A 24365-nucleotide genomic window follows, 5' to 3' on the forward strand; every position below is an offset into this window, starting at 1 on the left:
AGTCCTAAGCGTACGTAGGCTCTGATCTATGTGAACAACGTCTGCGTAACCCCATATCAACAACAATCGGTGGGTGGTCAGTAGTAACCCTTTTGTTGCGGAACTCGTCACATCAACCAACCCACGGAACATAGCGCTGCTAGAACACAAGTGCATTTGTTAGACAGAACGAGTTACACTATAAACACAAAGGACCAAGTAGGTGACTACTACATTCATAAGAGAGGGTTGATACGCACTGTTGGACTAAGGCAAACGTAGTATCCACAACCTGGGTTTTTGTTAGATCTTGAAATCTTTATGAGGCAAGCCGCATGCACACTTCCTTCGTGGCCATGAAAAAGTGGCAGTTGACATCGATGATGCCATTTCTATTGTTTGCATTCACAGAAGCCTAAATGTCATTTACAAAGAACTTTAACTGGTGGTCTCATACGAAAGAAAGTGTTACAGGTTGACTACGCCAAATAAGTTGCTGCACATATTCATGCATGTACAATGGTGCATAGTAGTTACGTTGTATGAGGTGTATGTACTGAAATCATAGGGAACATTCATCGCATATGTCTGGTAAGTTAGTTGTATGCCAGTTAGAAGAAATAACAGAGTGCATTAGCTTGACTTATGAATTGTTAGACGTTTGTGTGGCATTCAATGTAATGTGGCAACTGAGAGTGAGACAATTGTGTAGTAAAGTACAGGAGAATTGTGTCTTTGACAAAATGAAATTTGTAAATGTGTGGGTTAACGTTTTTTTATTTTTTCTGTCTTACAAGCTAAGAAGTGCAATTTGCTTAACATTTACGACAAGATTTTTTAGTTCAAAAAACTTATTTCAAAAAATTGACTTCATTTTTTGTTCACACAAACCTTTGACCAACGTCCTTTTTGTAAATAAAAAATATAAAAAAATAAAAAAACTAGTTAGGTAAAGAAGTTTTAGCAAATGGGCTAACCTTTGTATAGACCAAGATTAAGTTAGTTTCATGCAAGTGGTTTTGGAGAGAGAGACAAGGGTAGAATGATGTGAGGCACCAAGGATCCTCTAGAGTGTTTTTTTCTTAAAGTTTCTTAAAGTGGTGTATTGTGTGATTGAGATTTAATGCTAAAAAATTGATGTGACGAGCACAAAAAAGTGTGTCTCGTTTACAGTCATATATTTGAATTGTTATATTGGAAAACGTAAAAACCAAAAATGAACATGAATATTATGTGGACTCACCATCAACACATTTATGTACACTATTATAGTGAGAGAATTGTGGTGCATGACAACACAACACTGTATCCTAACATTACATATACATATAGGGTGTGTTTGATTGGACAGACTGGATAAGAGATGATTAGAATCCATCGGATTTGAGTCCTGGGACTGTAAATCCCCCGGACTATTTAATTGGATTGGATATGTATCATGTGTTTGTTTTTTCATGGGATTGGATGTCTGGAAAGGACTATTTTTAGTTAATCCAACGTTTGGTTAAACGGACGGAATAGAATAAATAACCAAAAGACTATTTTACCCTTAGTTTATTAAATAATAGCAATATTAAACATATCTTTAATATTTTAATTATTTTAATCTAGATTAAATAAAAATTTATTTTATTTTATTTTTTACACAATTAAATAAATTTATTTTTTAAAAATAAAATAAATAAAATATCAATAAAAATATATGTTATTTTTAATTAAATTTTATTGAATTTTACTAAATATAATACATAATTAAATAGTAGAGAGTTAAAATGGTCATTTTACCACCTAATCCCAACAGTGGATTGTCCCCCCAAAATTATCCCACACCCTCTCCTAGGACACAATAGTCCCCTATATGGGGGATAAGGAGTCCGGTCGGACTCCATGTCCGGCAGACTAAAAAAAAAAACAAACGACGGATTGGATGCTTTCTCCGGATTACAATCCGCATAGTAAATAGTCCCCCCCTTATCCCCCAATCAAACACGCCGGATTAGGGGGGACTATCCACTATTTGGACTGTAATCCAAATAGTGCTCCTTATTCGCCATTTGATTTTTTTTTTGTCCGCCGGACTCCATGTCCGGCCGGACTCCTTATCCCCCATATGGGGGACTATTGTGTCCTGGGGGGGATATGGGATAGTTTTTGGGGGACTATCCACTGTTGGGATTAGGTGGTCAAAATGACCATTTTGACCCTCTACTATTTAATTATGTATTATATTTAATAAAATTCAATAAAATTTAAATATCTCAATTTAAAAATAAAATAATTTTATTTAACTTTTTATTGATGTTTTATTTATTTAATTTTTTAAAATAATTTTTTATAGATATTTTATTGATGTGTTATTTTAAAATTTTGTTTATATTTTATTTAATTTCATTATTTAAATTTAATAGATGTTTTATTTAATTTCATTGTTTGATTATTATTATTTTTAAAAACAAATTTATTTAAAATTTTAATTAAAAAAACAATATATATTTTTATTGATATTTTATTTATTGATATTTTATTTATTTATTTATTTATTTATTTATTTTAAAAAAAATAAATTTATTTAATTGTGTAAAAAATAAAATAAAATAAATTTTTATTTAATCTAGCTAAAAATAATTAAAATATTAAGGATATGTTTAATATTGCTATTACTTAGTAAACAATTGAAAAATGGTAAAATAGTCTTTTGTTTATTTATCTTATTCAGTCCGTCCAACCAAACGTTAGATTCACTAAAAATAGTCATTTCTAGACATCTAATCCCATGAAAAAACAAACACAGGATACATATCCAATCCAACCAAATAGTCTGAGGGATTCACAGTCCTAGGACTCAAGTCCGATGGATTCTAATCCCCCTTATCCAGTCCGTTCAATCAAACACACCCATAAGGTTTATGTCAATACTAGTGAAGAAATAATAGTAAAGGTGGTTGTTTAACTGTCTATAACAGGAACATATGCTAGCAGAATGAGGTAGCCGATATGTTACACAAAACCTCCTTTTATATCTTCAACGAACTAGGCCCCTAGTTTCACCTTGACTGTGATGAGGGTTTACTTCGTAGGAGAGGGCATGATTTCAACTCTCTCCCTATGCAGGAGGAAAGCATTTCAAAATCACGAAGGGTACAGAGACTAATTACCGTAGTGTAACAACTAACAATTGATTGTTGCGTAAAAGAAATAAATAAATAAAAATAATAATAATTGCTCTATCTTCAAGAACCTCTGTTGTAACTTAAACATTGGACACATCTCTAACATTTAAATATTACACAAATAAAGTGCCAGATAAAATTTAATACAAGCCAATAACATCCAAAAAGGCACCCCTTTCATCTGTTTATAAGTATAATAAAATTAGGGCAGTGTGGAAGCAACAAGAAAATTACCAAAGAGGCGCCCCTTAATACATCACTCTTACATCAAAGAGGTGCCCCCTCCCCCCAGACCCCTTCCCCCTTTGGGAGAGGCCCCCCAAACCCCTTATTTTATCCAAGGTTTAGTGAATAGTACTTATCAAGGTTCACAGACCCAACAATTATGTGTCAACATATGTGTTAGTTTTTGAGAAGAGAAGAAAAACAGAAAAAATGAAGAATAGAAATTGAATGAAATGAAAGAATAAAAAACAGGAAATGATAAAAGCTGATATGATGCAGCAAAGAGTGATAATTTTCATTCATACTGGTGCATTACATTTATAGTAAGAATATCTAAACTGAAAAGATAATGAATCCCAAAAATTATGGTAACAAACCAAGATTTCTGATAACACTAACAATATCCTAAAGAATAGGACTTATTGACTGGAAAAAAAATCAAATTCTAGTTATTGACTGAAACTAATCAAAGAAAAATTCAATGTAGCAGTCCTGAAGCAAATTATTAACACTCCTCCTTGCTTTAGGCGTTGCAAATTCCAATCATCTTCCTTAGTAACTCGAACTTGCCAACTGGAAGTGGCTTTGTGAACAAATCTGCCAGCTGATCTTCAGACTTGCAGTAGGCAAGTTTCACTTTTCCAGTTTGTTGCACTTCCCTCAAGAAGTAGAGCTTGATGTTGAAGTGTTTTGTTTTTCCGTGAAATACTGGATTTCGTGAAATTGCAATTGCTGCTTGATTATCAACAAAAATTTCAGTACCTTCATTTTGCACCATGTGTAAATCAGATAGAACTTTCCTTAGCCACAGAGCTTGGTTTGCTGCTGCAGTTGCTGCAATAAACTCTGCTTCTGTAGTGGATTGCGCTACAATCTCTTGTTTCTTTGAACACCATGAAAAAACACCTGAGCCTAGGTTGAAACAGTATCCTGAGGTACTTTTCATGTCATCAACAGAACCACCCCAATCACTATCTGAAAAACCACTCAACTTGAAGTTCAGACTCTTCTCAAACTTGACACCACAATCAAGACTGCCCTTAATAAACCTTAAGACTCTTTTTGCTGCTCTTAAATGCACTTCACTAGCACAATGCATAAAACGAGATAAGAGACTTACAACAAATAGAATATCAGGTCTTGTTGCTGTAAGATACATCAAGCAACCAATCAAACTTCTGTAATAGCCTTCATCAACTTTACTAGCACCATCTTCTTTGCTCAACTTCTCTTTTTGACCCATTGGTGTGTTTATTGCTTTGCACTCCTCCATCTGAAATTTCTTCAAAATTTCCTTTGCATACTTCTTCTGACAGATGAAAACTTCATTTTGGCTTTGCTGGACCTCCAAGCCAAGAAAGTAAGTCATAAGACCAAGATCTGTCATCTCAAAGACCTGCATCATTTCTTGTTTGAACTCCTCAATCATCTGTGCATTATCTCCTGTTACCAAAAGGTCATCAACATAAAGAGATACAATAAGAACATAACTACCCTTTTGTTTAACATAAAGAGTAGCTTCAGATAAGCTTTTTGTGAAGCCTAAGCTTAGCAAATGTTCATCAATCCTGCTGTACCAAGCTTTTGGAGCTTGCTTTAGGCCGTAAAGAGCCTTTTTGAGCAAATAGACCTTATCCTCTTCACCTTGCACAACAAAACCCTCTGGTTGTTCCACATAAATTTCTTCTTGTAGAACACCATTTAGAAAAGCTGATTTGACATCTAGTTGAAACACTTTCCAGCCTTTTTGTGCTGATAAGGCTAACAACAACCTGATAGTGTCTAGTCTAGCAACAGGAGCAAACGTTTCAGAATAATCAACACCAAAAATTTGAGCATAGCCCTTGACGACGAGCCTTGCTTTGTGTTTGTTGATGGAGTTATCAGCATTTAGCTTCGTTCGGTACACCCACTTTACTCCAATGATCCTTCTGCCTTCTGGTTTGTTGACTAATTCCCAGGTTTTGTTTTTGTGAATCATTGACATCTCCTCCTCCATTGCTTTCTTCCACTTCGGGTCTTTAAGAGCTTCTTCATGATCAGCAGGTTCACATAATGCTACATTACATCTTTGATAGATGTCTGAAAGTGATCTTGTTCCTCTAACTGATGGATCATCTACCAATTTATTTTCCCACTGGTCTGTTGCCTCCTCCTCAAAAGAATTGCTTCTAAATTCTTCTGAAGGTCTGTTAGTTTCTTGTGAATTTTCCCAGTCCCATTGCTCATCCTCATTGAAGTGAACATCTCTAGTTATCACCATTTTTCTTGTTTGAGGATGATATACTTTGTAGGCTTTAGAAATTGTGCTATAGCCAACAAAGATACCTGGAATTGCTTTTTTGTCAAGCTTGTCTCTCTTAACCTGTGGAACATGGACAAAACACAAACAACCAAATACTTTAAGAAAACTTAGTGAAGGTACATACCCATACCAAGCTTCAAATGGAGTTTTGTCTTCAACGGCTACACTTGGAAGTCGATTTTGCAGAAATATTGCAGTATTGGCTGCCTCTGCCCAGAAATTTTTTGACAACCCCTTCTCATGCAGCATGCATCTAGCCATCTCCATGACATATCTGTTCTTCCTTTCACTTACTCCATTTTGCTGTGGAGTGTAAGGAGCAGTGAGCTGATGTTCTATGCCAGCTTCATCACAAAACAGGTTAAATTCTGCAGAAGTGTACTCTTTTCCATTATCAGACCTTAAGATTTGAATTTTGCAACCGCTTGAATTTTCCACCAATTTTTTAAACTTCCAGAATACTCCAGCAACTTCAGACTTGAACTTTAGGAAATAAATCCAACACATTCTTGTAAAATCATCAATGAAAAGAATGTAATACCGGCTACCTTGAAGAGATGGTGTTCTTTGAGGTCCTCCCACATCTGTATGAACTAGTTGCAGCTTCTGTGTTGCTCTCCATGATGATTTAGGAAATGGTTTCCTACTTTGTTTACCAAATTGACAAGCATGACAATTTGGCAAGTGATCAACCAGAACTGGTAATCCTCTTGTCACTTCATCTTTCTTCATCTTGAGCATTCGTTGAAGATGACAATGCCCAAGCCTTTTGTGCCAGACTTCAGTGATGTTGACATTGGTGGAATAAGCTGTGTGCTCCTCCTCTGTAGGATCAAATAAGAAGCTTTTCCCTTTCATTTTGACACGTAAAATCTCCTTTCCAACGGCATCGTAGATGTGACAATACAAGTCTTCAAAGGACACCTTAAATCCTTTTTCAATTAACTGGCCAACACTCAGCAGATTTTGATCAATATCGGGTACATAAAGAACATCTGAAATAGTTTTTGTACCTGAACTGGTTGTCATTGCAATGGTTCCTTTTCCTTTTGCAGGGATATAACCACCATTCCCTATCCTGACTTTAGTCATTGCAGTAGCCTTTAACTCCTTAAAAAGAGTTTTGTCAAAGGTCATATGGTTTGTACAACCACTGTCAATGAGCCAACTTTCTGAGGAGACCTTTGTAGAGAAACACGTTGCCACAAACATCTGATCTTCTTCATCTTGATCAGCTACATGGACTTCTTCCTCTGGTTCTTGAGATTTGCTTTTGCAAATCACAGCTTCATGTCCAAGCTGATTGCACTTGTTACACTTTGCATCAGGCCTCTTCCAACACTTGAATGGAGAATGACCCATTTTGCCACAGTGTTCACAAGGTGGGAAATTTCTCCTTGAGCTTCCACCTTTGTTTCGAGTGCGACTGCTTGAACTACTCCCAGAACTTTCATGTTGGTGTTTGACTGACAAGGCTCCTTCTACGGTACACTCTTGTCTCATAAGTCTCCTTTGTTCTTGAGCCTGCAAAGCATTCAATAATTCTGCCATGGTGATCTTGGACAGATCTTTAGTATTTTCCAAGGTGGTTATTGAGGCTTCATATTTTTCAGGCACCGTAACAAGAATTTTTTCAACAATTCTTGAATCATCAAATTTAGTGCCAAGAAGCCTTACCTTGTTGGCAATGCCAAGCAATCTGTCTGAATATTCTTTGATTGTCTCAGCATCTTTCATCTTTTGCAGCTCAAATCCCCTTATTAGATTGAGCGCTTGCATTCCTCGTATTCTTTCATCTCCTACATATTCCGTCTTCAGATGCTCCCAGATTTCTTTTGCTGATTTGAGATTCATGATCTTCGTGAGAATTGTTGTTGAAACACCAGCAAACAACGCTGCTTTGGCCTTTGATTTTCTGGTCTTCTTCTCTTTGTGGCTTTTCATCTGAGCTACCGTCGGATTGTTTGGCAGCGGAGCAACTTCGTAATCTTCTTCGACGGCTTCCCATAGATCCAAAGCCTCCAAATAAGTTTCCATTCTAACAGCCCAAAGTTGGTAATTTTCTCCATCAAAAATATGTGGAGCAGCTTGAGAAAAATTAGGAAAATCAGTTTTTGCTTCCATGGATACTCACAGGTCCCGTAAGAATGAAGCTCTGATACCAAATGTTAGTTTTTGAGAAGAGAAGAAAAACAGAAAAAATGAAGAATAGAAATTGAATGAAATGAAAGAATAAAAAACAGGAAATGATAAAAGCTGATATGATGCAGCAAAGAGTGATAATTTTCATTCATACTGGTGCATTACATTTATAGTAAGAATATCTAAACTGAAAAGATAATGAATCCCAAAAATTATGGTAACAAACCAAGATTTCTGATAACACTAACAATATCCTAAAGAATAGGACTTATTGACTGGAAAAAAAAATCAAATTCTAGTTATTGACTGAAACTAATCAAAGAAAAATTCAATGTAGCAGTCCTGAAGCAAATTATTAACAATATGCATTGTCCGCTTCTTAGACTCGGTCATTTTCCTACAGTCAAATGAATTATGTGGTACATCAAGAGTACAATTTCTCAAGGACTTCATTTCTCTTCCTACCCTTTGTCTATTACTGCATTTTTAGATGCAGATTGGGCAAGGGATGCCCTTGACACGCATATGAGTGGTGTTCTTATTTACAAGGTTCAAATTGGTGAATGCCAAACTAATGGTGGATGATCGATCATCAGTTTGAAGAGGGTGTAAATGTTATAGTTGGTGCAAGTGTCCTATTAGTCAATTTGGCTATTAGATATTTTGTTAGAAGTTAGTTTTTACTCAAGGTTAGGTAACAACTGTAGTTAGTTTGTTGTGATTAAAGCTTGTATATAAGTATCTGTTGTATTTCAATAATTCGGGAATGAAAGTCAGATAGTTTGACAGTTTTTTCAAGGTTAATACACCACAATAGTAAGAAGAATCAATCACAAATAAAGAAAGCACTACATGTAGATTTACATGGTTTGGTATGATTGTCTACTTCCACACCTCACACCAATTCTACTTTGGTAAAAGAGGAGAAAAGTGTAATGTGAGTGCTTGTATAGACAGTTCTATACATGTTAGGGTATCTATCAACATATTATCGTAATACCGGTGACCCAACTAATCAAGCTTCACAAACCCCAACAAATTCAAAGCAAGAAAATAAGATCTTGCAATACAAAACTCTCCCGAGTTTGACTCTTTTTTGGTGTGTTGTTTTGCAGGGGTTGAATCAATTGCAATGAATATAAAGGACAAGAAAATGACAGTGATAGGGGATATTGACCCTGTGATGGTATTGGTCAAATTGAGGAAGCTCTGCCACACACAGATGGTGACAGTTGGACCTACAAAAGACCCCGAGAAGAAGGATGAGCCTGAGAAAGATGAGCCCAATAATGCAGCAGATGAGAAGAAATATTCAAAAGATGAAGTGGCTCAGCTTGCTTTAGGCATATTATCAACGACCTCCAGTGCAAAATTACTATTATAGAAGTGCAGAGGAGCATCCAAATGGTTGTGTAAATTTAGGAGAGAGAGGAAGAAAATAATGGGTTTGGGATTTAATTAGTTTGTGGTAGTACATAAGAAGGTAGTAACCAAGCAAGAGTTTTTATGTACAGTTGATTATAGTGATGTGCTAATGTAATCTTCGTTTGTTGGTTGTTGTTGAACTGTTATTTAGGTATGATGTTTGAATTTATATGGGAAAATAACAAGTCAGTGCATGTTTGGAAGAAAAAAAAAATTCAGATTAGTAGTAAACATTATAAATTTTAATAATTAAAATCAGAAAGTCTTCCGTGAATCTGTAATTATTATGGAAAAGCACCATTGATCTATAGTTTTACACAAATGGGACATGTAATTGATTTAAATCAGTGGTCTAGCTAACATAGGGTACGAGCACAAGAAAAACATAGAAATGAATACATGAGACATTTTTTTAATATTAATTTTATGATATTAAAATAACAGAAGTGATTGGTAGCTCGAAACAGAGGCCCCCGAATCCCCCCGAATCCAAAAACAACGTCGTTTCGAATTTTTTTTTTTTTTTTTCAATCAGAAAAGAAGAAAGAAGAAGAAGAAGGAAGAAGAAAGAAGAAGAAGAACTGGAGGGGCCAACATCAACCGGGAAGAAGAAGAAGAAGAAGAAGAAGGACTGAGACAATCGGCCTGGTGATCTGTGACGACTGGCCTGGCGATCTGCGACGAGCTGCGACGATCGGACGAGCTGCGGCGGGGCTGTGACGAGCTGCTGCGACGATCGGCCGGTCGATCTGCGATCGATCGGCAGCGGTGGAGGCGGGGGAGGGGCCTTCTCTCTCTCTATTTCCCTCTCTCCTCTCCTCTCTCTTTCTCCCTCTCTCTCTCTTGCCTTCCCCCTCTTCAGATTTTTCGGGGGATTCGGGGAATGATTTTTCGGGAAAAAAATCATTTTTCTTAAAATAAAGAATAAAGATTGAGAGCTCTAATTTTAGAGCTCTAAAAAGAACTCTAATGATGTGGCAAAGAGTGGGGCTTACATGTGATGTGATGTGTGTGCTTATGTTTTTGTTTTTGTTTGTTTGTTTGTTTTGTTTTTTGTTTTTTGCTTTTTTTTCTTGCCACATCATTAGAGCTCTTTTTAGAGTTTCAAAATTAGACCTCTCTATCATTGTTATAAAATAAAACAATTCACTTCAATCCCGATATAAATTGTGTCCTGGGGCACTTAATCAATTTGTAAGAGAAGAAAGAATAAGGCTTGAAACTTATTTTTTAATTAAAATTCTAGTCAATTTAATAAACATTTCCATCCGTTCAACAATCTTAATGTTATTTAAACAAAAAAAGTTTATACCAAATTTTAGTATAAAATGATGTGATTTGATTGAGGTTTGGAATTTAAAATCAGAATGGCAAGGAAGGTGACTTTTAATTTAAAAAAATATCATTGTCACATCGTTCTCAATACATCTTTTTGTATTCTTTTTTGGAGGAGATTCTATTTATACTCAAAAAATCATTAAGTACGTCTAATTTCTTAATACAATTTATTAAATTATTTAAGGTTATAATTTACTCTCAATACAATTTATGTTCTTGCCTACACTCAAACAATAAACAAATCAAAATCTCAAATTGTATCACTTTTGAAAAACCCTTTTAAAAATCCTTACACGGATTTTCTCAATCAAATAAGGTTTTTCTACTACCTTCTCGAATGGCTTTGTGTGGTTCATCTTCACAGTGTTCCCAAATCGAATTTGGGCAGGTTTGGGGCTAGGGTTCTAAAGCATAGAGTTGATGATCATAATCAGAGACTCGATTTTTCTAATCAAATGGTGTTAGTGTCGATGATGTGGATTGAATGAATCCGGGATAACTATATATTGCTTATAATTTCAATCAAAAAATAATTATATTGGTGATAATGGTAAATTTTGGTGGGGTAGATTGAAATTTTGAAGTGAGGAAGAAGATTGAGAAAAAATAATTGAAATTTGAGAAAGAAGATAAAAAAAAGTTGAATATGAAGCGGTTATTAGGGTATAATAAGAATAAAATTTTCAAAAGACGACTGCTATTAACACCTATTTAGGAGTTGTTTGGGAAGTGCTAAATTTGTATACTTTTTAACTTTTTATAAAAAAACGTGAAATATGGGGGTTGGGTTTGAAGTGATGTGGTAGAGAGGTAATGTGACTCAAATAAGATGATTGTGATTCAAATAGAATAATGTGCTATTTTAGCACATTCCAAACAAACACTTAGGGTATGTTTGATTTGGTTTTGAAAGAATAGTTTTTAAAAATTGTTTTGAGAAGAGAGTTTAGAAATTTTTTTGGTTTGTTTGGTTGTGTATTTTGAAAGTAGTTTTGGAGTTTAGAATGATTTGATATTTTGTTGTAATTGAGTAGATGTCTGTGAAAGAAAAAGTGATCGAAAATGAGAGAGGAAAGAGAGAGAAAGTGACTGATTGATGTATAAGAGAGAGTGATTTTGAAAATTATTTTGAAAAAATTACAAACCAAACAATTTTTTTTAAAAAAAAAAATTTCAAAATCACTCTACAAATTCAAATCAAGCATACGCTTAATTTCTTTAGACCCCTCATTTTTTTAAACCCTTATCCTATACTGTAAATTTTAGAATGCTACTATTTACCCCTATCTTTTTTTTTTCTTATGACTCTCATTTCTTTGAACCCTCCAATTGAACCCCTTTTATCTTTTCTTTCCACCCCTACCTTAATGCCAACTATACCCCATTTTTGGACCTCCAACTTTTTTTCTTCTGGCAAACCCTCGTAGAGCCTGCGACTCTACACTATCAACGATCTTCCTTTCGACAACCTCCACCTTCACTGACGATCTCACTGCCCCTACCCACCACAGCTCTGGCCTTCATGCTCCGACGAGAATCCCCAACCCATTTCCCGTCATTGCCGCCATTCCTCAACCACCCTCTGTTCTGTCCCTCCTCCACCATACCACCACCTCTCAACCCATCACCACCACCACCACCACCATAGATCTGGTATGCCCTGACATTAAAAAAGGAAAAAAAAAAAAAAAAAAACAAACAAACAAACTTTCGAACTTGTAAAACAGATCTGGTGTGCTATGTTTTGTACCAAAAACTCAAGATTTCAAACATGAATTCATCCCATAAACAAGAAACCTTCTTGATCTGAAATATTAAATCTATAAAAACCCATCAAATTACATGTCCAATGATGTCGAAGAAAAACCCATGAATGGCTTACCAAGTAAAAGAAAATCGATTTTAGGAAATAAATAATAAAATTGAATTCCTAGAATTTAACATCCTATGATTGTTGTGAACCTGAAATCTTAGACTTCAATTAAACAACCATCAATCAACTTATAATGTGATATGAGGAAGGAGAAGAAGAAAAACATGGAGTAGTAGTCGGCTGGCGGCATTGATTTGTGGTCAGAGTACAACTGGTTGAGGGCGGCATTGGGGTGACGGAAAGGGTGGGTGACGGCGGGCGGCGCCAGCAATGGGCGGAGGTGATGGAGATGGATGGTAGGATTAGGGTTGGGGTTTGGGAAATTTGAGTTAGAAGGTTAGAGATGATGGTAAAAATGAAATTTAATATTTGGATAAAATTGGAGTTAAAAATAAAATAAAATAAGTGACGGGTTCTAAGAAAAATGATAGGTATAAATAGCAGCAGTCAAATTTTAATAAGATTTATTTAAAGACCTTACTTAATACCTATTTTACCCATATTCATAATGTCATCACAACACCCAAATGCACATTCACTTAATTTTGCACACCCTCTCTTATGTTGAAGAACGATTGAGAACGACGAAGTGGACTGTCTCTCTTTTTCTTCTCTTAGTAAATGATGATCTCTTTGTCCTTCTAGTAGTGAATGATAGTCTCTCTCTTCTCTTTCTCTTAGTGAATGATGGTATTTTTCTCCTTTGCTCCGTGAATGATAGTTTCTTAGTCAGAAATCTCTTCAATGGCCTCTTTCTCCTTCTATTCGACGGTCACTTTCTCCGTTCGGCATTCCAGTGTCGAACAAAAATGTTTTCATTTGGAACCCATCTACTGGACTAAATGTTTCTGTTTAGCACTGTGTTAACGAATAAAACCTTAATAGTCGGCAAACTAGTACTGAACAAGCTCAAACAAAACAACAATTATCGAAAATGACCAAAAAATGTTAATGCAAAACAGATAAACTTATCAATGCAACGCCAACCTCATCAGAGTTATTGTCATCGTCCTCCATTGCTTTATAAATATCAATTAATGGTGAAAACGATCACAGATGTAGATGGAAATTTGATTGGAGAAACTCGGATTCTGTAATAGAATTGTTTGCAATGTTAATTGGTTTGAAACCACCGAACCACCAAACAAAACATTAACTGGCTTCAAATGGCCTTCATTGAGGATGAATACATTTAGGTTTTAGGATGGTGATGAAGAAGAATACATTTGGAGATGAATACGTATAGATGGAGATGGAGATGGGTGTACAATATTGTAGAGTATCATTCTAATTGTATTCATTTAGTGGGGTAGGTGTTCCATTAAAAGTTATCCTTTAATATAATATTATTTTAGAATATAATTATAATAATAAAAAGAAAAGTGAAAATTAAAGGGTCCAAAAAAGTAGGTAGATGCTAATAGCAACTCTATTTCAAAATTTTAATTAGGCTTACTGAGTTATTCTTTCGATGTAAATATAATCACACCTTGTTGGGCTTCTATATTAATCTGCGAAACATGCTATGGATCTGAAATAATCTATCAAATTTTTTATCAAACTTCTCACATGGGTGTGAGATCCATACAAACCCACATGTGTGTGTCCCACACCCATATAAGAAGTTTAGCGAAAAATTTAATAAATTATTTGAAATCTCTAACATAACTCTTAATCTACTAAGTCCCACGACTTGGTCTGGTTTTCTTTTTTTTTGATTAAACGGAAACATAACAAAATAAACAGAGTTCATGAGGGCACTCAAGCCCTCTCACAAGACAGACCAACCATGTCTGCAATAAGCAGACTTACAATTTGGGCCGGAGGGTCTTCAAAAACAACCAGAGGTTCTTTGTGGTTTACACCTAAATTGGCTAAGCTATCTGCACACTTGGTTCCTTCGCAGGAAATGCTGACTAGAGAGCACTTGCATCTATCCAAGAGGAACTTGGTGTCTTCGAGTAGTGCTCTTTGGGGGCAGTTTGAAGGTGTCTCACCAACAATCCATTGCACCATCTGATCTGCATCTGATTCAATCAGGACTTCTTGCATTCCTTTTTGAAGAATGATGTTCAACCCACGGTATATACCCCACAGCTCAGCTAGTTCACTCATTGCATTACCAAGTCTTCCATGGTAGCCATGTAGCAATGAACCTTGTGAGTCACGAAACAGACCTCCATAACCAACTTGGTCTGCTTTTCAAAGACCCTTCTGGTCAAATTTCTTATGTTTCATTTTAATTTGTCAGTCAGATCTGAGCTGAACCAAGTTGATACATATGGACAAGCTTTTCAGTAATAAACATGAAGTCTCTATCAGCCAACGTTAAACTAGTGTTATGACATAGGTCAATAAATAAATAAAAAATGACTCCACCCTAATACAGTTTCATGAAGCGTTTTGTCCTTTGTGACAACTTGCTAAAACTTAATTTAAAAGGAAGAGTTACAAATATATATATATATATATATATTGATATCAGTCACTAATTGTTTTGATATAGTTAAAAATGATTGTACAATTGAAAAGTCTTTGACATGGGGATTTTTGGGGTTAAAAAACTAAAATAGTCACACACAAAAAAAAATAAAAATAAAAAGTCAATAAAATAAAATGTCACATCTAAACCATAATCTTTTCATTTTTTTCCTTACAAAAATTTAAAAAACTAAAAAGTCCCTTTCAAATTAGGTTTTTAACTTCAGACTAAAATAGTCAAAAAATCAAAAAATCAACTCACATCCCAAATGAAACCTTTTCAATGGTACAACTATTTCTAACTATATCATAACAGTTCGTGACTGATATCAAAATTTTTTGTTATTTTGAACATTGTGATTCTTTTTTATTACGATGCTTTGAAATAATCAGAGAATTTGTGTTGTTAATTACAAGGAAAATCATTGTAATATAATTATAAAAATGCATACACTAAACACCGCCTTCCCATAACTTATATCTAGGAAGGAAACAGAGAAGCCATTTATGCAACAAAATGCAGTTATTGGTTGGAATGGCTGCAATAACCTCACTGTGAATAGAGTTTCCAGTGGTAATAACTCTCTCCACCATGTATACACTTGACTCAGCGTATTTAGGGGCTTTTTTTTAGTAACATTTTACCTTTTTATACGTATTTTCTCAGTTATCATTCAATTTTTTATTTTAATTTTTTTATTTTATGGGCTTCTTGTATGGGTTTTCAGCTTTTTACTACATGTTAGGACAAAAGTCAAAAACAAAATAAAAAAGTCAGTAAAAAAATAAAGGAAAATTTGGTCATAAATCCTTCCTAACTTCTTTCCTGGTTAAAAGTAGGAATGGCAATAATAGATAATTTACACTGTGGTACCTATGGAGATCCATTCCAATACATAAATTTTCTCATTTTTTCTTGCTCATCAGATCAGGTACGTGGTGTTCTTCAAAACTCCATGAGGAATGGGTCGGGAATGGGTACCCACCCATTTCCCCATATGGTTACTCTCTCTTAATAATTTATTGGAACCAAGGAAGAATTCTCTTCCATCCTATTTTGAGCATACAAAATAGCCTTTTGTTTTGTAATCGAATCTATAGATTCCCTAATTTATCGTTGTGATTAATTTAATTGACAGATATAAATAATCTTTATTGATTGTCAGATCAATTATTGTTGCTTTTATACAATAGTACCATTTTTTTGCAAATCGTTTGAGAGATAGAGAGAAAAATGGTGTTTGCAAATAGAGAAATGGTTGTGTATTGCTTCGACACCCTCGTTGCTCACTACAACAACGACCAACCCCCTCCTCTAGCTTTCGACGATGGTCAACAGTACGCTTTACGCTTTCTCTCTGGCTAAAACCCTCTTCTTCTTCTCTCTCTATATATACATATATACATGTAAATTTGTACTCACATTGAATTTGATTTCGACAGTGTCGGCAAAATAAGGAGAGAGATGATTCATTTGCATGTTGATTGTGTAATTTGATTTTTAAGTATCATTATTATCAACCTAGAAAAATAGTTTTTTTTTTTTTTTGGATTCTATCTGAAAATTCTAGAATTTTTTGAAGTTTGTTTTCTCTATTATAAGTTTTGTTTCGTTTCAAGATATGCCTAGGCTTTATTGATGAGAAGATGGTTCATTTTATATTTTAACTTTTAACTTATTTTGGATGACATCACTTCTCTACATTTTAAAACATTTTTTTAAAAAAAAGTCAAAAAAAGTCAAAAAATTAATTTTTAATCAATTTTCCAAAATAACCCCTGTTATGGTTTATTTTTAAAAACAAATTTTTTAATTAATTAACTATATAATATGTATCTAATTTTGTTGTTGAGCCCAAAAAATAATAATAATAAAATAAAATTGAATATATATATATATATATATATATTTAGCTTTGGTAGTAAACCTTAAAAAAATAAGAAGGGGGGGAGGTCAAGTTGGGTTGGAGAAAATAGAAGGGGTCAAGTTGGGTAGGAGAATAGGGATAGAGAATTAATATCTGCCCTATTATCCCCCGTGTAATAATTATATAGTCTTATATTAAGGACAAAATCTGTCATTTGAATATTTTATTTGACCATTACTCTCTCTCTCTCTCTCTCTCTCTCTCTCTTTCTCTCTTTTCACCAATTCGATGGTTGTTCATCACCTCTACCATCTTTATTGTTTGTTGGTGCCGCTCATCTTCATCGTCGACTGGCAACCATTATTTTTACCGTCAAACCATCACTATCTCAGATGATACTTACGAACTCAAATTTAAGATCAATACTTCATGTCTAAGATAAATGAACTCAGATTTAAAAATAATAATAAAAAATCGAGAGAGTACAATGAAAAATCTAGAGTTTTTTTGTTTACTTGTTCTTAGATCTAAAAGTAAAATTTGACTCTAATTCGTTCATTTAGTATATACTTTGTTTTTTGTAACAATAAAATTAGACTCTGGTTAACGATAATAAACTTTGATTGTTGATCTGCTTAACAACAATAAATTTTATTTTGAATCATAATAAAATTTTACCTTGATCATAGTAAAATTTTACTGTGGTTCAAAATAAAATTTACTCTAAAACACACTACGATGATGACTTTACAAGAGAGGGTTATGTCATAAATCAGAATAAAATTTTACTGTTTGAAGAATAGAGCATTATAAGAAAAAGAGAGAGATAGGGTACCAAAGTTCAAAAATAGAGCATCATAAGAAGAAAAACACACACACAAAGAGAGAGAGAGAGAGAGAGAGCGCATAAATGGTGAGTGACACACACATACAAACAAAGAAAGAGAGAGCACGAACCGTTAGAACCAGAGAAAGAGAAAGAGTGAAGGATCTCAGATTTGAGGTTCGCAAACCGTTGCAAACCGTAATTTCTTGGTGACAACGATTGTAAATGTTCTCAGATTTGAGATCATGGATGCAACGAGTGATGGTGGCAATGAAGACAGCAGAGAGAGAGTTCCATGGTGAGTGGCGGTGGTAAGAGAGCTTGACAAAGATCATAGAATGAGATGAGAGAGAGTAAGAGAACACATATCAAGGTGTTTTGGTTTATCTTGGTAGTTTGATGTAACATAGATATGATATATCTATATATATAGGAAGCGTTACTTGTTTGAGGTTCGTATTTTTTTTTTCTTCTGATTTTGTCCTTTTATCTGGAATTATTTACTATTAGAGATTTGTACTTTAATTTTTCCATTTTGCCCTTTTATTTTATATTATTTACCAATATTGGTGGTACTAATTTGGATGAAAGTTTTTTCATAATTATGCAAAAATTCTTGGTCAGTTATGAAAAATAAATATTTTGGTTTTGGATAAATTACAAATACACTATTGAGTCTTTTTTTTTTCTTTCTTATTTTGCCCTTTTATTTTGTATAATTTATTAATTATAACCTATAATTTGACTTTCCCATTTTACCATTTTCTTTGGTAATATTTACCAATATTAGTGGTGCTAATTTGAGTGAAAGGTTTTTTGTAATAATGTATAGATTCTTGGTCAGCTATGATACATAAATATTTTGGTTTTGGTTAAATTACAAATACGAGGTTTACAAATACACCTATGAAATTTATTTAAAATATGAAATGCCCTTACAATACTTGAAATTGCAACTATTTCTTATTAAAATCTTTAATTTAACAAAATAAATAGAAAAAAATTGTAAAATAATAATTATAATTTGAATAAAATATGAAAATATTTATTAAAACAAATGAAAATTTGTCTAAAAATAATTTTAAAAAAATCAAACAAAACAAAATAATTTGTTATAAGATTTGCATTTTAGAAATATAAATTTCTCACAAGAATAGCCTGTGCCTTGCACGGGTCTAAAAATAATATTTTACAAATGAAATCAAAACAAAGCTTAATGGTGATACCATATGATCATTGGTGTGTAAAATCACCATTTGATTATTCCATCCTAATAAAAAATAATAACAAAAGTTCTACTCATTATTCCATAATTGTACCTTATAATAGAAATTAAAATTTCTATCATATATTTATTCATTTATTATATTCAATTTTGTAAGAAACTACTCTTATTTTTAGAGAAAAAGTTCAAGCTGAAAGTGCAATGGAATGAAATGATTATTTTTTTAATGGAATAATTATTATTTCTTTTACAATGCATCTTTTATTATTTTTTGAATGAATCAATATAAAATAAATATTTTAAAAAAAATTTCATATTATTCCATTTCATTTAGCAAACTCAATAAAACATTAGAGTCAAAGGTCATACTAACACGTGCCTTGCATGGGCCTTTTATACTAGTATATATATATATATATATTAGGATATTATACTAAAAGAAATAAGTTTTAAAATATTAGGAGATTTTGAAAGGATCTATATAATTCTTAGTCGATCACCAAATCCCCTAAAAATAAAACAAAAAAGTTGATCTAAATAATCCTATAATAAACTTTAGGATAAATCACACTCACATCCCTTGAGTAATTATACTGATCCCCTTTTAATAAGGCTAAAGCAATTAAAACTAATGCAGATGGTGGTTATTGATGAAAGAAGGACTAGCAATCATGTAAATTAAAACATCAAGGGAAGGTGAGTCTAATTTACCCTAAACTTTTAGTAGTACTATAAGTCTGATTCTTGAACACATTCTACTTAAAAACTGACCACACCTAGAAAGAATTTAAATCACTCATTAATATTTATTTATTTATATATATTCTCTTATGCAGAAAACATTACTGAAAGAATAATGTTTCCATTAACTTTGAAGAGAAAAATCATTTTATCTTGAATGTCTTTTAATAAGTGGTTTGATACTCAGTAACCTTGTTTTCATCATCAAATTATAAATCATTTATGGGAAGTCAATATCAGTATTGTATCATACCATTTCGTGTTTGTCGTTTTAATTTGCACTCATACTAATGGTGTGGGTGGTGTTATTAAACATACTTTATGTTTATGACACCATAAGGGACTAAACGGATAGAGTATTTTTTTTTTCTTCTTCTCATTAATTGATGAGAGAAATTAAAAATCTAATTAAAATAAGTGAATGAGAGCTTTGAATGAAGAAATTGTTTGTAATTTGGCAACTTCTTTTGTATTAGAATTTTTAAATAAAGTATCAAGTGTCAACATGTAAATAGGACATTGATCCAACAACATTGAACAGAGAGGCAAGGAATTGAAAGCACTTTCTTGGGCCCAAAGACTGTTTCCAAGGTTCAGGGGTTGTTAGGAAAGAAATTAATACATCAACAAATCACTTCCTTTGATTGGCTTCAAAAGCATCCACAAGACACAGTTGTTCACCTAGATCACTTTGATAGCTTTGAAGTAACATTCCAAAGTTTCCAATGAATCTTACCAATATTTGTCACTTCCACTAAACCATTCAGACTCGGTGGTATTTCTCTAATACTATATATTTATTCAACTTGTTTTTGGTTGATGTGCTCTAACACATGACCACATTCTCATAATCACCATACAGACCAATGGGCTAATGATTTGTCTTTTCCCTTTAGCTTGTTTGATTTAGATTTTGTATTTGGGCATTTATTCTAAGAATGAAACTGACTGGTTTGAAGTTACAAAGCTTATTGTTGCAAAATAACTTACACATATAGAAAAGCTTGTGCTGCAAATCTAGTCAAATCAGAATCATTTGTACTTGCATTGTGACAAGAATATCAAAACACAACAATTTGAGGTATAATCGTACGGTTAGAAGTGTATTCAACTATGAATGGAATTTAGGAATAGAGAATTTCGTGAATCTGCTACAATCCTAACTAATCCTACATTAGTAAAGTGAATATAAAGTCTCTTGCCCATCCTCTCCTTATAAATTTTGATTTTCAAGAGGTAAGTTGTACCTAAGAAAATTTGTACATTTAGTATGAGAGCTAACCACCACATCGAGTATGGGATTCATTGGAATCCTTGGGAGCATTAAGTCAAGACATCTTTTGCATCACATTTTCGTTGTCCTCTTCCTTCCTTTATCCACACCTCAACCTAACTATTCTGCGTTTCTTCAAACCCAGGAAGAGAACCCTTCTTCTCATGATCTGAACTTGAAGACACAGTGCCATCAGCAATCCCAAGAAGCGCTGAAAACGCAAAAGTGATTAGAAAAAAAAAAAAAAAAGGTTTTGTCAAGAAAGATAACCAAAGTGGCACATCCCACAAATGTTGTTCCTTTACTTACTTACATTGTAAACTTGCAAGAAAGCTATACTGGTGGCCACATTCTCTGGTGCAGTGTTTGGGTTCTTGGCTTTCATGAAGACAAAGTACTTGTGCGGAATGTTTGTTACAACAGACTAGATTAGATGGTGATAAGATTCCTAGGACTGTTGTTTGTCTGAGAATTATGAAACCCTTTAGATTGTGTACCTTATGTTTGGATTGACCCAAGATTATGAGGGATTGACAAAAGCTGATAAATTTTGTAATTTAGCTATGTTCGGGTGTTTTTCTAGTTTGAACCCTAATTTTCTTAGTCAAACATGAGATTATATATATATTTCTAATGGTAAGGTAATGTATATAACAGCAAAACAAACTTACAAGAGTTCAACTAGGGTAAACCCCAGCAATTCTTACAGCAAAAAGAAATCAAAACCTATTAAACAAGCTGCTAGGAAGATTCCAATTCAGCATAACTCCTCTGTTAAATTGATTATCCACAACACCCCTCCAAGTAACTACTTTACTCTTAATATTTACAAAAATTCCCTCAAGCAATTCAGTCTCTGATTGTTTCGTGTTTGCAAAAATTCTTGTGTTTCTCTCTTGCCAAATGAAATATACAGTTGCAGCTAGTGCAAGCTTGAACAACTTTTAGGCGAACTTACTTTTCTTCCCAAGCTGTGCAGTCCAATTGCACTCGTCCTGCAGGTTCAGTGGACGTCTCTGAATACTGAGCTTATCCAAAATTTTCTGCCATAGACTACTAGTGAAACAACAGTTGAAAAAGAGATGGGAATGGTTCTCATCAAGGGCATCACAAAGCTTGCATGTTTTGAGTCTGAACTAAACCCCATTTGTACACCCTATCCAAGGTAGATAATTTGCCAAGTAATCATAGCCGAAGATTGAATGCCCACTTTGGAACATCATCTGTAAACAAGACTACCTTTGCCCAAGGTACATTCTGTTGATGACTTCTAATGGCTTGCCAAGCAGTCCTAACTGAAAATTCACCATTAGAGGCTGCTAACCATTTAACTCCATCACTCTTCCCTTCCATTGAATCTGGGATTATATATTTTTGTTGGATTATTAATCAAATTCCAAGGTTGTGCCCCCAAACAAACATGCTTGTAATGTAGTTAGGTGGATGTTGGATTATTTGATCTAGTTTTTAATCTTTGCACCATATCACTCTCCCTTTGTAGCAAACATGAATTGCAATTGCATATTGTGTGTAATAGCAGCTAGTTTCCATGTAAGCAAGCATTTAGAGAGCTTCTAAATACACCCGATTAATTTCTCTGACCTAATTCTGGGACATTTTACTTCAGTATGGACATGTAGAAATATATATATATATATATATATACACCCCCACATTGTTCTGCTGACTATGGTGGGGAGGGTGTCTACAAATTCAATGCAAAAACACAGGCAATAGATGTTTCCAGATGTCCACTGAATCCAAGCAATCCCATGATTTTCATGATGGGATAAATCAAAATCACAAATAGTAGAAGTTTATGTTATAAGAGTATTTCACAATTAAAAAGTTGTCATATTCCAGCACTATATGGCGTTTTATCAACAATATAATATCTAATACACAAGTTTTTTTTTTTTTTTTTGGAACATTGAATTCCAGTATCATATACCAAAAATCTCCAATGGCCATCATGTCAGAAAAAATTGGGAACTCTACAAATCACCGGGTTTTCTCAGCTTCTAATATGTTTTCCTTGAGTCCTGCAAAAATATGAGTACTTTTTCTTTATAAAAAGACAGTCAATAAGAAAAGATTGTTTAAACTCTGCAATCAGCCAAGAATTTCAATTATGACAGAGAAGGAGAAAAGAAAATTACAGCAACTAAAAGACTTGACCAAGTGTAAATGGGGCATGTTAACAATAGCTCATATTCCAAGTGAAAAACTTTCATGTGATGAAATTGTGGCACTTGGCTTCAAATTGATGGAAAAAAAAAAAAAAACGGTGTAGTTTCACCCAAATTTATGATGGTGATTTCAGCAGAATTTATCAAAAAATGCAAATTACTCTCAAAACATTTACAATTTTTTTCCGTGTACGTAAAGAAATGTGCACAAAATTGAATGAGAAGCATATTACTTGAGAGAAATGAGGCAGTAATTGTATTGAAAATTATACATACCTGATATGAGGATGGAGAGGTGCGAATGGATGGAGAATTTGGTGTAGATTTAGCAGGGGAAGTGGAGAGAGTAGGTCTTATAAATGGAGACTGAACAAAGGGTGAAATTGGGGACTGTAGTATCGGAGTGTGATGATAAGAAGAAACTGGTGTCTGATGACTTGAAGATGCTCCTGGAGATCTTGATTGTGACTTCCTTGATGGAAGCATGTTTATTTTAATTCTGACACAAAACACAGTAAATTGGTGTATATCATTAGTCAATAAGTTAGTAACTAACGGAACTAAAATATATTACACTTGAAACTTCTTCTTTGGTTGTGTTTTCTTGTTTTGTTTTTTACAAAACACACAAAACTTGTTTTTCCGAAAACAGGTCCTTTTTGGAAACTGTTTTTGCACAAATATAAAAAAGATGAAAACGATATGTGTTTTTTAACATTTCATTTTTTTTTTTTTGGTTTCCATAAACACAAAATGAAAACGGGGGAAACAAATCGTAACTCACTTATTGTGAACATCAACATATTCATCAGTTTCATCCAATATTTCTTCCTTCAAAACAAAACACAAATATTAGTTCATCAACAGAAAAAACACATTTAAGTCTATGCACCCCGAAAAAGAACTCAAAAAACAGCGCCATGTATATGGTGAGGTTTAAATTAGAAAAGAATTTGAACCACAAACTGAGTTTTTTTTTCTTTTTTTGTGAATAAAATTTTAGGTATTTTATCAGGATACCTAGAAGACTTGCGGAAAGAAAAGCATATATGAAAGGACTGATCTAATATTTACATATATGAAATTTCTTATCACCTATGTAAAATAAATTGATGTATATTATTGATTGTATTGTTACAAGATTGTTGTGTATATTGATATTTTGTTATGTTTACAATGATCAAATATATAGAAGAGAAGAAGGTAGTAGGTGAAGTGGTAGGGGATGAAGTGGAGGTGGTAGTGGTAGGTTAGGTGAGGAGGTGAGTGTGTGTGGTAGGTAGTAGTGGGTTAGGTTTAGTGGGT

The sequence above is a fragment of the Camellia sinensis genome, chromosome 1 (assembly GCF_055761805.1).
Source record: "Camellia sinensis isolate YWXY chromosome 1, ASM5576180v1, whole genome shotgun sequence".
Taxonomy (NCBI): domain Eukaryota; kingdom Viridiplantae; phylum Streptophyta; class Magnoliopsida; order Ericales; family Theaceae; genus Camellia; species Camellia sinensis.